Below are 16,965 nucleotides of genomic sequence, written 5' to 3' on the forward strand. Positions count from 1 at the left end.
CAAAGCCTTGCCTCTGTATCACTTTCATTGCGTTCTGATTGAGCTTGACAGTGTGACAGGAAAGCAAAGGGAGGCAATTCCAAACTGAATGAGAGTCTTTTTCAGCCACACAGCAGCCTCCTCCTTAGCCCCTAAGAAAAAGAGGTAACAGATGCCGATAGCAAAGCATCCCTAACAAAGTCCTAACTTTGATGCAGGCAGAAGAAGAAAAAAAATGGAAAAGATTGTCTCAGTGCAGGAAAACCTTGAATGGAACACAAAGGAAGCAACATGAGAAAAATTGCGGTGCAGGAAATGGCTGGGAGACTTAGGTAGTGACAGTGCATTTAAGAAATTATTTTCCTCTTAAAAGAGGCTAGGATCTTCAAAATCTGCCCTGCCAGGTATGGTGCAGCCAGAATGTCTACATTATATGGGGCCCGATGCTGTGAGTGCTTGGAGGATGTTCCTGGGAACTAATGCCCTGTCCCTTGAGTGGAAAGTGACACTGTGAAGAAAGCCACCTTTAAGTTTAGCCATTACCTTTGTACACTGGGCAGTAGATTTTTTCGGATTGAAAAAAAAAAAGATTAGTAGTTATTATCATTTTTACTTCAATATGTTCTGTAATTAAATGGGTTGGTGCATCGCCTACCTTACACCGCTTCATACTGTCTAAGGATCCGCATCTAAAGATCTGGTCTCATCAAAGAGTGGCTTCCGAGGATACGTTGAACTCTGGAAGGGAACTATGATTAGTTGCGTGAAAAAATTTGTTGTAAGATATAAGTACTTCGAATGCTTAGTCGTTCTTACTTAAAAAGGAACTGATTTAAAATATCAATATCTGCACCATCTGCTTTAATCCTTGTGTCAAGAGCATGTATCAAAGTAGACAAGGTCTATCCCATTGGATTGGGCATCACTAATGCCCATATAGTGCTGAGCCCATTGCTAAGATAAAGGCTGGGAAGCATGAATGATCCCTTTGCATCCACTTACAAGGCCTGGGTGAGAGCACCAGGTCCCAAGAGTTCGTAGAAAGAACTCACTTCTTTGGTGGTAGGAGTGGAAGACATAGAAGAAGAAGACATCGTGCTCTTCTCTGCATTTGTCCTCATTTGTTTTCAGAGACTAAAAAAAAAAAAAAATCAGGATCAATATGATGTGAAGAATAGTGGGGAGCATTTACATGAAGAATTCCTTTCTCGATAATCCTCTGGCTGATGTGCTTGGTGAAGCTCTGTGAATTCAAAGCTCAGTGCCATGATGAACTTCCCCTAAGGAGTCGTTACTGGCTCCTGTGACATCTCTATGGTGGTGGTGCAGTGGTACAAACACTATAAACATTGGTCCTTATTGCGGGAGAAACGTGCAAGGCCCTGGTCTAGTACACGGAACGCATCTGTTTTATGCTAATGTTACAGGGAAGTTTTCTTTTTCTTCCCCCCTTTTAAATAGACTTACTTTTTGAACAACAGTTTTAGGCTCAGGGCAAAATTAAGCAGAAAGTACAGACAGTTCTTAAACACCCCCTGCCTTCACACATGCACAGCCTTCACCACTGTCAACATCACCGGAAGAATTTCTAAAGTATGGATTTTGTGGCATTCTTTTTCCTCTGGAAGCTGGATGGCTAATTTTTTTTCCCTCTCAAATATGATAACGCTACTTTGTCTCGGGATTAGATGTTTAAATTGCATATACATACTGAATTAAAGGTTAGTTAGAGTCCATGAAAATAGAGCTTGGACCAGGAACATAGTTGGAGCAAATGACAGTTAAGAGCTATGTTAAAGCTATCTGCACATTTTGCTAGAGTTAAGATTGAAAATGTATTGAAGATAAAAGAGATGAGGAAAACGGGAATGACCTGGATTTCTAGAACTCCTAGTTTAACGTTTAAGTGATTATCTGTGCTATAATAAAGCGCAGATAATTATTATGTTGCATGCATGTTATCATTAAGATGCCCAGACATATAATTCATATATGGGATACTCCTATAGATTAACATGCACATATATACGAGTTCTCATTTACTTAAAATGCTAGGACATTAACAGTGATTTAAATGATCTCTCTCACACTCACGTTCATATACAGGTTATACTATTACATTTGCCAGATAATTAATGTCCTCTGTCTATATTTAACATGATTTGATTTCCTTTAAAGATAGCTAATGAGATAAAACAGGCACTATGAACCAGTTAAATCAACCACCTAATCTTGCACATGAAACATTAAACAGAAAGGAAGCATCTGCAATTAGCAAATTGCTTTGATGTGACTGAATATCTGGCTCTCTCTATCACCAACATTGTGGGTCTAAGTCCCAGATGATCTAGACGTGCTGAATGTAAACATAACAAGCATACATCTTTTCGTGTAGCTCCCTTCTTGAGGATGGTAGTTCCATTCAATTCAAAAGAACTCGGGCTCTTCGTCTGAAAGATCTTTATTTCCTTCCTGAAAAAGAGAAAACCGCACACTTCCAAAATGCAGAAGTGTGTCGCATTACCTAATAAGATGCTGAAAATGCAGAACTGTTTAAGGGATGGCGAGGATCCAGATATTATCCTAAAAGTGGATCTGGTTATTGGGCCCATCTAACGTGGATCTGGATCTGATGGACTCAGGCAGAAGAACTCACACATGGACTTCTTCTTCAGTGTCTGCTTGATAAAATCCTAGAGTTTACCCAGAATGTGGATGGAGTGGCACAGGAGTGACTGTGGGCAAAGCCATATGGAGAAAACCAATGGACCTCGAAAAAAACTTCAATATGTGAACGTTCACTTAGGAAAATTACTTTTTTACTGAGTGCTGTTGGTCACTGTTCTACGTGCTTTATATAGGTCATCTCATTTAATTGTCTCAAAAAAAACCCAACACACATGAAGGAGGTATTATTTTTTTATCACCTCTGATTAACAGATGAGAAAACAGAGGCAGAGAAAGGTCAGACAACTTGCCCACCATCACCCAGTCCCTTGGTAGGTAGTGGGAAACAACTAGAACATACGCATTTTGAAAATCAGCTAGATGCATGGTTGGTTTTGTATGGAGATGTATGGGTGATCGTGATGTGCATATATTGAAAGTGAAGAGTTCTAGGTGTGATCACTATCAGGGAAGTAAACCCCCTTCAGTGACTAGGAAAAAGAAAGGGGGCCCGCAGGAACCAAGGGCACTTGACAGGCAGAATGCTAGAGGGTACATTCTAGGTGCCAGGCATACTCATGCCCAACACTTTCTTTGGTCCTCTTGATGACACTGGCAGGTAGGTGTTCAAATCTATCTAAAAAATTTAACAGACTTTGTTTTTTAGAGAAGTTTTGGCTTTACAGGAAAATTGTGTGGAAAATGTGGACTTCCCACATCCCGATTGCCGGTTTCCCTTATTGTTAACATCCTGCATTAGTGCGGTACACTTGTTAAAACTAATGAACCAATACTGATATATTATTGCTAACTAAAGCCCATAGTTTACATTAGGGTTCAGTCTTTGCGTTGACCAGTTCCGCAGCTCTGGACCAATGCATAACGTCCTGTATCTCCTATTGCAGCATCATACAGAATAGTTCACTGCCCTTCCCTCTGTCAGTTGATTTATGTACTCTGTCTGTAGTTTTGCCTTTTCCAGAACGTCATACGGTTGGAATCGTATCACATGTCGCCTTGGCAGAGTGGCTTCTTTCACTTGGCAATCTGGGTCTCAGATTCCTCCATGTCTTTCCAAGGCTTGAGAGCTTATTTATTTTTGTCACGGAATCATATTCTATTGGGTGAGTATATGACAGTTTCTCTGTTCACCTATTTTTCGAAGGTGGAAATGGAGACTCAGGAAGATATCAATGTTTCCACAGCCAGAAAGTGGCAGAGCTGGACTTCCTGCTCTATGGCCAGGGCTTTCCCACTGCATGATAGCTGCCTGAGGAGAATTATGAAAAAAAAACCCAAAAAACAAAACAAAAAAAAAAACAAAACCAGGTTGGCATTGGGTCATATTGTAAACTGAGGCACTCAATCAAGCCAGGTGTCTCATTTTTCTTTTTAAGTTGTCTAGCTGTATTTTCATTGTGCAAAATTTATGCTTCTGTAAGAACTAGCCCCAGTAGACTCCTGTATCTCCCCCAAAGTAAGAGCTTTGCGTATGAGCCAGGAAAGTACTTTAGGGGTGCCTGGGTGGCTCAGTCAGTTGAAGGTCCGACTCTTGATTTCATCTCAGGTCATGATCTCATGGTCATGGGATCAAGCCCTGCATTAATCTCCTCACTAAACGTGGAGCCTGCTTGGGATTCTCTTTCTCTCCCTTTGCCCCTCTTCCCCAGTCATGCACACATGCGCTCCCTCTCTCTCTCTCTCTAAATATAAAAAAAGTGTTTTTTTAATTAAAAAAAAAAAAGGAAAAGAAAAGTACCTTTAGGGAAGACAAATACTCCATACCAGGCTCTGGGTAGACAAAGTGAAATATCTTGGGAGTACTGGCCAGTAGATTGCTACCTAAGGTAGTATTTTTTTCAGGAGCCCTACAAAGGATTCATTGACTGACCGCACAAATTACCACTCCGAATTCTACCACAGGACATTTATTCCTCTCATTTAAGTTTTTTGAATTCCTGTTCAGGGTCCAACCCCCTGGGAAAGGAGGCAGCTGTGCCTCCCTGTGAGTAAGGCACTGGGAGCCCAGGGAGAAGGGGAGCAGTAAGGTATAAGGAAGTGATGGAGAGCCGGAGGGAAGTGGGTGCTGAGTAGGGGTCACTGTTTCCTAAAGTAAAGCTGCTGTTTCCTTCTACTCAGAACGCACTGCCCTGATATAACACCCCGGTCTCCTGTGCCCTCACTCGTGGAAGCAGAGCCATAGCTAGTTATAGTAAATCTGTGAAACCTAGGCCTTTCTTCTCAGGAGCCAGCCGCCCAACACAGAGCCCTTCCATCCTTCTGTCTGCAGCGTAAGTAACCAGAGGCCCGTCCCATGGCCTCCCGTGCGGCCTCTGCCTGTGGGGCAGTAGGACAGAGGCCTGTTTGTCGTTGTGTTCAGTATTAGAAAGTATCGTCTGCACGTAAAAGCCACATTCTCCAATATCAGCTTTGCCAGTGATGAAGGTGACATTTTGGTCTTTATTTGCTTTACTATTTTATCGATTTCTAGTTGGTTCAGAATTAGTGAGAAGAAGTGATATTTTTGGGGTTCTCATCAAACCCAATTCATGGGAAATCAGAGACCACCCTTTTTTAAAAAAAATTTAAAAAATGTTTAATTAAAAAATTTTTTAGGGGCGCCTTCGTGGCTCAGTCAGTTAAGCGTCCGACTTCGGCTCAGGTCATGATCTCACGGTTCGTGAGTTTGAGCCCCGCATCTGGCTCTGTGCTGACAGCTCAGAGCCTGGAGCCTGCTTCGGATTCTGTGTCTCCCTCTCTCTCTGCCCCTCCCCTGTTCATGCTCTGTCTCTCTCTGTCTCAAAAATAAATAAAACATTTAAAAAAATGTTTTTTAATTAAAAAAAATGTTAACGTAGGCTGCATGGGAACCCTGGGTGGCTCAGTTGGTTGAGCATCCAACCTCAGCTCAGATCATGATCTCGGGGTTCGTGAGTTTGAGCCCCACATCTGGCTCACTGCTGTCAGTGCAGAGCCTCCTTCAGATGCCCTGTCTCCTTCTCTCTGTCCCTCCTACCCTTGTGCTCTCTCTGTTTCTCAAAAATACATTTAAAAAAAACATGTAAAAAAATTAAGTAGGCTTCACGCCCAGTGTGGAGCCCAATATGGGACTTGAACTCACGACCCTGAGATCAAGGCCTGAGTTGAGATCAAGAGTCAGCTGCTTAACTTACTGAGCCACCCAGGCACCCCTTCCTTAATCCTTATAGATGTCCTTATTTATGGTTCTTTTCCAATGGCACCTTGAACTCTGACAAGAGATGGACTAAGGAAATAGAGGGCAATGGAGGAAGTTTGAAGACAGTCATCAATAGTAATCATAACTACTATTGCCTCATTGAATCTTTATGAAAAGAATACCTGTGGTGTTGATAATATTGTACCCATTTTCTAGATGAAAAGCAGAGGGACTTGCCCAAGGTAAGAACTAGTAAGTGGCACATCCAATGCTGGTTGAGTCCAAAGCCTCTGCTTTACTTCTGCATTTCTCCAAGAATTATTATGTTTCCCTCCTCAGTGTTCTTTCTCTCTCCCTTCTTTTCCCTTCACGCTGCCACATTCCCTGTCTTAGGCTCATGTCTGGCCTGTCACCATAGACCCCCTCCACCCCTAGGCTTCCACTGAGTCCATTCTGCACCCTTCGAGACCAGCCTTCCTAAAACTTGATTTAAAATGTGCCTTTCCAGATCCGAGATTGTTCTCAGATGTTCTGTCAGCTCCTAAAATATGGCTCTCCCTTGAAGAATAGGATACTTATCAAGAGCTCCAGGTTAGAGCCCAAATCTGACCTGGTATGAACCATTTACATAGAAGTCTATGGAAGTCAACTCAGTCTTCTTTGGATAATAGCACTCATTTCCACCCCCCCCCCCCCGCCATGATAGTTATTATAATCCACTCAATAATCCCATTTCTTAATGTGGAATTATAAACTGTTCCCCTGTGGGAGCACTACACAACCTGCAATATTTACTTGTCCTTGGACTTCTTTGTAACCTCCTCAAGGGATGTCACTGATGTATCCCCTGAGCCCAGCAGAGCACAGGGAAGATAGAAATAGAAACTGCCCTATAGATGTCTGTTGAATGAATTAAATGAGTTCCTGTTTGTAGTGGTAGGCATGAGAGCTCCAGCTTAATATGTGGCCCTTAAATACTTTTGGATACATGAAAAAAAAATATTTAATTACGTCAAATAGCTAAAATATTCATCTTGCCTCCTTTCTAAATACTTCACCCAAATCATACAAATATGAACTTTGAGACTTCATAACCTTTTTATTTTTATTTTTGGCAAGGGGCTGCAATGGCTGTATTGGGACCTTCCTTTCAGCCCAGCTCTGTTACTTACTAGCTGTGGTTTCTAGGGCAAATTATTTAAACTCTCCGTGACTTGTTTCCTACCAGGGATAATAGGAGTAGGATTTCTTTCTTTTTCTTTCTTTCTTTCTTTCTTTCTTTCTCTCTTTCTTTCTTTGGTGAAGTTTAAAAGTTTTTAAAATGTTATGGGGCGCCTGGGTGGCTCAGTCGGTTAAGCGGCCGACTTCAGCTCAGGTCACGATCTCGCGGTCTGTGAGTTCGAGCCCTGAGTCGGGCTCTGGGCTGATGGCTCAGAGCCTGGAGCCTGCTTCCGATTCTGTGTCTCCCTCTCTCTCTGCCCCTCCCCCGTTCATGCTCTGTCTCTCTCTGTCTCAGAAATAAATAAAACGTTAAAAAAAATTTTTAAAAAAATAAAAAAAATGAAAGTTTTTAAAATGTTTAGAATAATGTCTAACTCAGAGGGCACTCAATAAATATAAGCTGTTATCATCATCATCATTATTGATAGAACAATCATGAATGATATAGGCACTTTGGAGATAGTATATTTTTAAAACTGCAAGGTGTGGGAAAGAGGTCTTATAGTTTTGTCTTACGAGCTGTCACCCTTTGAGATCCTTCTACCTTAACCATTACCTTTGGTTTTCAGAGACTTTTGGAGATTTGCTGAAGTTTTTGCTCTTGTGGATGTTGTGGTGTAGGGGGCCAGTTTTCTTTGAGCAGAACCACCCATAACTGATTTCTGAACCTGTGCTAAGCAGATAAGGATTCACTGCATAAGCACGGGGAGTAGCAATGGTAGTACGAAAAGGAAAATATTAGACCAGGACGCAGGCCCTGGAACTTAGAGTTAGGTGGAGAAGTGTAGGACTTTGGTTATGCGATGTTTAGTTCTTCCAGCAAGAGATGGGACACTGGAGAAGAAAGGAGAGTGATCTTCAGGTCGCTAAGAGGAAAAAAAAATGAGCAATGTGGAAGGTTGATACTGACATCCTTCCCTTTCATAAAAGATTTTTAAAAAGGAAACTTTGCTGATTAACTTCTAGGCATTCATTGGTTGCTCTGAAGATGCATCTGTACCTAATGCTTTTAGGTGAATTATACTATTGGCAGAGAAATGAGAGTGGGGTCCACACATGTGCCTGATGAGCCCAAACTAAAAAGCACAGTCAAGAGCCTAGCCCCATGGCACTGGAGCCACACCAAGCAGAAGCCTTAGAATGTGCGTCTTCGTTAACCCTCACTTTCACACCTAAGAATTCTTTCTGTAAATATATTTGGATAAGTGGGCAAAACTCAAACGTGAAAGGCAATTTACCACGGCGCATCACACTACTGCAAACCTAATAGCTGATCAGATGAAATAACTTAAATATCCCATAATAGAGAATTGGCTCAATATATTTTGGGACATCCGTCAGTTGAATGCTATGGCCATTTTAAACAATACTGTAAATGTATATTTATTGACACAGGGAGATGTTTGTGCTCTACCGTCAGGGAATAAAACAATATGTAAATTTTGATCCTCCTGTAAACAAATGGATTATATGTGTGGATATAATTACCTGGGAGAGGATTTGCCAAAATGTTAATAAATGATGATCTCTGGATATGTTCAGATACATTTAAAAAATATTGCTCTGTATTTTAAAAATTATCTACAGGGCATTAAAATTGTGATAAAAGTAAAAAACAAAAAGCAAACACAGAAACAGATGGTCTGATAAGCAGCTGAGGCGGAATGCCTGGGCTCCCATTGAGAGGCAGATATAGGACTGAGGGGGCAGCTCTTCCGGTTTGAAACCTAGAGGAGAGTACACACACGTTACCTAAGCCAGTCACCATTTACAAAGAGTGGGTAGGCTCTTTTACTATAAAGAGCCTGTTCTTCATGCGTCCTGCTTGTCATCACACTGGTAAAGATTTAGTCATTTAAAATACATCTATGGGGCGGGGCACCTGGCTGGCTCAATTGGTAGAGCTTGGGTCGCTTGTTCTCGAGGTTGTAAGTTCAAGCCCCACAATGGGCGTAGAGATTACTTAAAAATAAAATCTTAAAAAATATATATGTCTAATGAGTAAACAGGCAACATAGAATAATATGTTCACTCGTCTCTCCCCCTGGATGGTCAGCTCCACGAAGGGGAGGGCTCCTGATGGCTAGTTTACAACTACTGGAAGGACTTACAGAGGTGATCCACCCTCAGTGTGTGCCTTATATTTGCCACTGAAAGAGAAAAAACTAGCATTCATTAGTTATTCAACAGATGTTCTTTGAACACTCAACTGAAGTGTATCCTTTATCATTATATTGCGAGTTCAAACCTCTGGCATAGGCTCATCTCTTTATCGGGATAGATGCGTTTCAATTCTATCGTTAAGACAGTGAAGTCTATTTATAGTTAAGAGAATAAATCTTCCTTACATTTGGTAAGTCATTTCAGTCACCCATGGCAAAAGAAAATTTGACACTAGGTGAAAATTTTCCACTATGGCAAAATAGGGAACGTAGCTTGAGAATTACATTCTTGGGGCTATCTTTACCCAGTTTTTTGTTTGTTTGTTTGTTTTTTGTTTTTTTCTGTTTGTTTTGCAAGTCTTTCCTTCCTTTTTCTCTCTTAAAAAGTTCAGTACATGTTGTTTAAAAAAATGTGAGCCCTAAGTTATTTTAGACCAGTTACCCCCTGGAGATCCCCATAGGAATGTGTCATAGTCACCTCAGACCCCAAACTGAACCCCACTTATTCCTCACGAATCCAGCTTCTCATCTTCAATTTCTTAGCATAAGAATGTGCAATATCTCTTCAGTTCTCTGGTTCAGAAATTTGGAATAATCCTCAGGCCCTCAGGCTTCCTTCACTGAATTCCTCCGTTGAATAAGTCTCAAAGTCCTAATAATTCTACCTCTTAAATGACTCGATTCCATTCCCTTTTCTCTATTCTTACTGCAATTCATCAGTGATGAACAAACATTGATGAAGCACCTATCATGTTCCAGGCACTGGGGTTACAGTGGTGAACAAACCAGATGAAGTCCCTGTCCTCAGGGAGCTGATCATCCAGTAGGAGAGACAGATGATTGACAAGACTATTTTAAGTAACAGTTTCAGAGATTGATAAGGGCAAGGAGATAAAACAGAGGGTTATGGGAAGGGAGTGTGTTAGACAGGAGGGTAGAGCTTGGCCTTTTTGTGGAGCAGACAATTTGAGGAAAACTCAAAGGATGTGAAGGGTGAACCATCTGAAGATCCAGGGGAATAGTGTTCTGGCAGAGAGAAAAGACAACGCAGTGATCCAAAGTGAGAGAAAGTTCAGTGTGTTCTAGAAGGCTGGGGTGTCTGGAGCAGAGCAAGTGAGCAGCAGAGGCGGTTAAGGAATGGGCAGAGGCCAGGTACGCGGGAGGAGGTCTACATTTTTGCAAGGAGGTGAGATTTTTTTTTTCCTTGACAGGAAGCCATTGGGAGGTCTTGAGGAAGGGAGTGACATCGCTTGATTTACATTTTTGAGAGCTCACTCTACTGCAGTGTAGAGAAGATTGTTGGAAGGCAAGAGAAACCAGAAGATCGACTGGGACCCTAGAGAAACCCAAGCAAAAGGTGAAGATGCTGGTAGCTGCGGAGGCAGAAGGAAGTTACCAGATTCAGTGCGGTTTGAAGGTAAAGCCGGGAGGACTCGTAGGTGGATGGAGGGGATGGTTGTGAGGGAAAGAAAGCCATCAGCATGGCACCTGGGTATTTAGCCTGAGCCAGATGCCTCAATATAATTTATTAAATGATTCATCTTTTTGCCAATCAGGAAAAAATCACCTTTCTTATGTATTATAAGGCTGGATCTATTTCTGGATTTTCTGTTCTACCTATTCCTGACCACACTCTTCTAATTCCTAGTTAAAAACTAATTAAAGGTGGGGCGCCTGGGTGGCTCAGTCGGTTAAGCGTCCAACTTCAGCTCAGGTGGCTTGTGAGTTCGAGCCCCCGTGGGGCTCTGTGCTGGCAGTTCAGAGCCTGGAGCCTTCTTCTGATTCTGTCTCCCCATCTCTCTGCTCCTCCCCTGTCCCCCCCGCTCTCAAAAATTAGTAAACATTAAAAAAAATTTTTTTTAAACCTAATTAAAGAGGCACCTGGGTGGTTCAGTCAGTTAAGCATCCAACTCTTGATTTTGACTCAGGTCATGATCTCACAGTTTGTGAGTTTGAGCCCCACAGCAGGCTCTGTGCTGACAGCACAGAGCCTACTTGTGATTCTCTCTCTCTCCCTCTCTCTCTGCCCCTTCCCTGCTCAGTGCACACTCTCTCTCTCAAAATAAATAAACTTAAAAAAATAAATTAAAATTATTAACGTATTATCAATTTATGCAGTATACAATAGGTTATAAATAAAATACAATAAAATTAATTTTCTAATCATTCTTACTTTTTCAGATCTGTTTCAGTTTTTCTCACATGCTAATTCTACAAATACATTTTAGAATCACTTTTATCAAGTTAAAAAAAAAAAAAACCTGCTAGGAGTTTGATTGTTTTGTATTGTATTTATAGTTTCGTCTGTAATAATGTTTTGTTTGTTTAAAAAAATTTTTAACGTTTATTTATTTTTGAGAGAGAAACAGACAGATTGTGAGTGGGGGAGGGGAAGAGAGAGAGAGAGACACAAAATCCTCAGGCTCCAGCCTCTGAGTTGTCAGCACAGAGCCTGACACAGGGCTTGAACTGAGGAACTAACTGTGAGATCATGACTTCATCCAAAGTCAGACGCTTAACCAACTGATCCACACAGGCCCCCTTATTTGTTTGTTGGTTTTAAATGTTTATGTATTTATTATGAGGGAGAGAGGAAGCATGAGCAGGGGAGAAAGGCAGAGGGAGAGAGTAGAGAGAAGCTCAAGCAGGCCCCGTGCTGTTAGCGCACAGCCCAATGCAGGGCTCGATCTCATGAAACTCAAGATCATGACCTGAGTCGAAATCAAGAGCTGGATGCTCAAATGACTGAGCCACCCAGGTGCCCTAGTTTATAATAACGTTGTATTTTTTATTTTTTAAAATATTTACTCATTTATTTTTGAGAGAGAGAGAGAAAGCGAGAGAGAGCTCATGAACAAGGGAGGGGCAGAGAGAGAGGGAGAGAATCCCAAGCAGGCTCCCCACTGGCAGCTCAGAGCCCAACATGGGGCTCGAATTCAAGAACCGTGAGATCATGACCAGAGCCGAAATCAAGAGTTGGATGTTTAACTGACTGAGCCACCCAGGTGCCTCTGTTATAACATTTTGTTTTTAATGTATTTTTTATTTTTATTTTTAAAAAAGTTTTATTATGTAAGTAACCTCTACACCCAATGTGGGGTTTGAACTGACCCAAGATCAAGAGTCATACGCTGTTCCCGCTGAGCCAGCCAGGTGTCCCTCGTCTATAATAGCATTTTTTTTTTAATTTTTTTTTTTTAACGTTTATTTATTTTTGAGACAGAGAGAGACAGAGCATGAATGGGGGAGGGTCAGAGAGAGGGAGACACTGAATCCGAAACAGGCTCCAGGCTCTGAGCTGTCAGCACAGAGCCCGACGCGGGGCTCGAACTCACGGACTGCGAGATCATGACCTGAGCCGAAGTCGGCCGCTCAACCGACTGAGCAACCCAGGCACCCCTGTAATAGCATTTTAAAATATTGTTTGTCCTTCCATATTCACGATGGCCTTCTGTAGGTTTATAATTTCCTTAATATAAAGCATATACATTTCTTGTTGTTTGTTCTTTTGTGAATGGGAATCTACTGTATCTGTTATACTTTCTAACTTGTTATTGCAGGCAAGTAGGAAAGTTATTACTTTTATAGATTTATATTTTAACCAGATAATCTACCGAATTCGCTCCTGTTTCTAATAGTTTTTCAGTTGATTCACTTGGGTTTTTAAGACTATAATCTTTAGAATCTGCAAATAATGATACCTTCTGCCTCTTCCTTACCCAATATTTATGCTTCTTATCTCATTCTCTCATCTAATTACATTGGCAAGCACTTCAAGAACAATCATTAAATAATTGTGGTGATAACAAGTACCCTTGTCTTGTTCCTGACTTTAATGAGACTACTTCTAGGGTTTCACCAGTAAGTGTTATGCTGGCTGTTAGTTTGTGACGCGTAGGTATGTATTAGATATCTTTTTAAACATACGGCTTATAAGTTTTGTTCTATTACTACAGTATTCAGATCTTTAAAAAAGTCAAGTGTTTGGGGGGCAAGGAAAGCCAATATTGAAATAATCATGTGGTTTTAATTCTCTAACCTATTTATACGATAAGGTCTTTTAAAAGAGTTTGCATTAATGAACTATCTTTAGAAATCTGAAATTATACCCACTTGATTGTGGTATGTTCTTACTTTACTCTGCTATTTATATAATAGAATATATTAATATTTTATTTGGCATTTTGTATGTTATTCATGAATGAGATTAGTCAGGGGTTGCCTGGCTGGCTCAGTCAGTTGAGCAAGTGACTTTTGCTCTTGGGGTTGTGAGTTCAAGCCCCACGTTGGGTGTAGATTACTAAAAAAATAAATAAAACTTAAAATATAAGTAAATCTTTTCTTTGCCATTTTTGCCATCCTTTTGTATCATTGTTGTGTTGGCTTTGTGGAAAAATTCTTCCCTTAAATTGACACAATTTAATGACAAATATTCTATCAATGCATGGAAAGCCATCTGGTTCTGGCCTTTGAATAGTACTTTTTTAAAAATTTTTGTTTTAATGTTTATTTATTTTTGAAAGACAGAGAGAGAGAGAGAGACAGAGCACAAGCAGGGGTGGGGCGGAGAGAGAGGAGGACACAGAATCCAAAGCAGGCTCCAGGCTCTGAGCTGTCAGCACAGAGCCCAACGGGGGCTCGAACTCAGGAACCGTGAGATCATGACCTGAGCCGAAGTCACAGGCTTAACCGACTGAGCCACCCAGGCACCCCTGAATAGTACTTTCTTAACCACTTTGTAGCAGCTATATAGGTGTGCTACCATTTTTTTTAATGTTTATTTATTTTTGAGAGAGAGAGAGAGCATGAACAGGGGAGGGGCAGAGAGAGAGGGTGACACAAAATCTGAAGCAGGATCCAGGCTCTGAGCTGTTAGCACAGACGCCAATGCAGGGCTTGACCCCAGAAGCTGTGAGATCATGATTTGAGCCGAAGTCAGACGCTTAACTGACTGAGCCACCCAGGCGCTCCCAACTTATATTTTGATTAAATAGATTATACTATCAAATACATTTTTCAGGGGGGAACTATGGATAGAATCTCTTGAGTCTTTTCATATTTGAGAATATTGTTATCTTTACTTGTTGAAAATAATTTGACTAGGTCACATGACTTTCCTCTCAAAAATGTTCAATTATTGCTGTCCACTGGCCTTATATGCTGCCATGGACCAGTTGGAGCCTAGTCTGGTATTTTCCTCTTTTGATTTACTTCATCTGCCTAGATGTTAGAAAGATTCTTTTTCTATCCACAAAGTGCAGTAATTTCAGTGGGAAATGTCTTGGATTAATTATAGTGTATTAATTATGTTAATCTGAAGATTTAGCTCTTGTAATTTCAGAAATTTTTCTTCTATTATATCTTTAAATATCTGTTCTTTTTTGTACTTTGGAGAGAATAGTTATGTATATTTTGTAACTAGGTTGGCTGTCTTCCATATCTACTAACTTCTGCGTAATAATTTTTATTTTTATTCCTTTCCTTTTCATCCTGTATGGTTTTTCTCCAGTCTACCGGTGAGACTTATTATTTTGCACAATCAGTTTTGCTTCTTGGTGTTTCTAAATTCATTCATTATATCTGCAATGAAATTTTTTTCCTTCATCTTTGCCAGCTTCCTTTAAATTTCATGTTTTCTTATCCTTTTATCTTTGATAATCATCTCTCATAGAGTCCGGCTGTCTTTAATTATATCTAAGTATGGAGCATTTATTTTATCAAATTTTCTCCTGCTTCTCAATGCTTTTTTTTTTTAATGTTCATTTATTTTTGAGAGAGAGAGAGAGAGCAGGGGAGGAGCAGAGAGAAAGGGGGACAGAGGATCCAAAGTGGGCCCCACACTGACAGCAGCCAGCCCATGTGGAGCTCACACTCACAAACTATGAGATCATGACCTAAGTCGAAGTCAGGCACTTAACTGACTGAGCCACCCAGGCACCCCTCATTTCTCTTTCAAATGTGTTTCTTCTTGTATGTCTTTATATGTCTCTTCTTTATGTCTCCCTCCCTCTCTCCCTCCTTTCTTCCCTCCGTCTCTCCTTTCTTTCTTCCTTACTTTAATAAAAAAAAAATCTCCAAATGGGCTTCATCTGCCACGTGTATAATTCTGGCTGAGATTATCTTTTCGACCCTGCTTGCCTCCACACTTACTCTTTCCACAACTGCTGGCTCCCACACGGGCCGCCCCATGAATCATAGAGACCAACCAGTTTCATGCCTTGAAAGGGAAGATATTCTTTCCTCCTTTTTACCCTCCATTAAAGCTTTCAACAGAACAGCTTCCTAGATTCCAAATCATTGCTTAGTGTTGCAGTTCTTTGAATTCATAAGCATCAAATTTTTCCCCCAAAGTCCATGTATGGTGCTGTGTTGGCATGAGTTTCTAACATCCATTGTGCACTGTTCCTGAAACCAGCACAGTTCTGATGATTCTGGGGCTGACTCTGGCCAGCAGAGCACGCTAAGTTATCCCATGTGGTGAGTTTCTTCTTAGGAGTCTCTGTTCTTACAACATGTCCTTAGTCAGACACTCTGGCTTAGCAGATGTATCATAATATCTTTGGACCTCTGGTGGGGAGGAAAATTTAGCTACACTCCTATTCTTTTTCTCCTATGGGGCTCTTCTGACTCTATATGAATTTAGGCTAACCACCTTCCTTCCAGATTCTCATAATGTTGGAAGATCAATAATACATTAACTCTATGCTCAAGATCCTTGCATGTTTCCTATTTATACCAGACATATTGCAAGTTGCACATTCCAGGAGAATGTGGTATTCAAATGATCTTTGCTTCTGGACCCATCTAGCCCTGTAGACTTGAGCAGCTGGTGGTAATGCCCACATAATGTGGCTGTTACACAGCCAGCAGAGTAGGTGATATACTTTCTCAACCCCTTCTTCAAATAAAAGTGTTGGACCTGCTGGTACCCTGTTATTTGAGCTTCCTCCTTTCAAGGTCTAGAAATCCAGACTTATTCATGCAATAAGGAGAACATACAATGTTTATTAAGCTCCACTCTGCTATGTGCTAGGAGTTATTTGAGGTTCTTGTCATATAATTGTGGACAAGAAATAAGTTCCTGCCCTCACAGAGCTTTCAGACTAAAGGATGGAATTGTTTCTCATCTTGCCATCCATGCGGAGAGTTTGCCTTCTTGTGGTTTGTGTATAAATTCAAAGATGGCACCTCCTCAAATGGGAAAAATAGCAGGAATCTGAATACTTGCTGTCTGAGTTTGTCTTTGTTTTGCAGGCATAAATTCCCCTTCCTTTACTTTTTAAAAACTTAATTAATTTGGGATGGCTCAGGGGTGAAGCATCTGACTTAGGCTCAGGTCATGATCTCATGGTCCGTGAGTTTGAGCCCCGCATCAGGATCTCTGCTCTCAGCACAGAGCCCACTTGGAATCCTCTGTCTCCCTCTCCCTCTGCCCCTCCCCCACTGGCATGCATGTGTGTGTGCATGCTCTCTCTCTCTCTCAGATATAAATAAACATTAAAATTTAATCAATTAATTTATTTACACCCAATGTGGGGCTCGAATTCACAACCCTGAGATCAAGAGTAACATGCTCTACCCACTGAGCCAGCCAGGCGCTCCAAAGTCCCCTCTCTTAAAAAAAAAAAATGGATTTAAAATGTATTTTCTGAAGTTAATTCATGCAAAAGAAAGTTCTGGAAATGCTGCGTAGGCCTGCAGGGCAAGTTAAGCATTAGCATCTCTCCTTGAGGCTTCATTTCAACACTCCACAGGTCC

General features: G+C 41.0%; 1 long non-coding RNA gene across 3 annotated transcripts in view; it reads left to right on the forward strand.

Moving 5' to 3' along the window:
- The first annotated feature begins 9,686 nt into the window (after positions 1 to 9,686).
- The window catches only part of LOC145715567 (uncharacterized), a 59,069-nt gene continuing 51,790 nt past the window's right edge, over positions 9,687 to 16,965 (forward strand). For all 3 annotated transcript variants that reach the window (XR_014137818.1, XR_014137817.1, XR_014137819.1), the window contains exon 1: positions 9,687 to 10,624. This is a non-coding gene — a long non-coding RNA (uncharacterized LOC145715567). The remainder of the gene's footprint in view (positions 10,625 to 16,965) is intronic.

The sequence above is a fragment of the Panthera onca genome, chromosome B3 (assembly GCF_046562875.1).
Source record: "Panthera onca isolate mPanOnc1 chromosome B3, mPanOnc1 haplotype 2, whole genome shotgun sequence".
NCBI lineage: Eukaryota > Metazoa > Chordata > Mammalia > Carnivora > Felidae > Panthera > Panthera onca.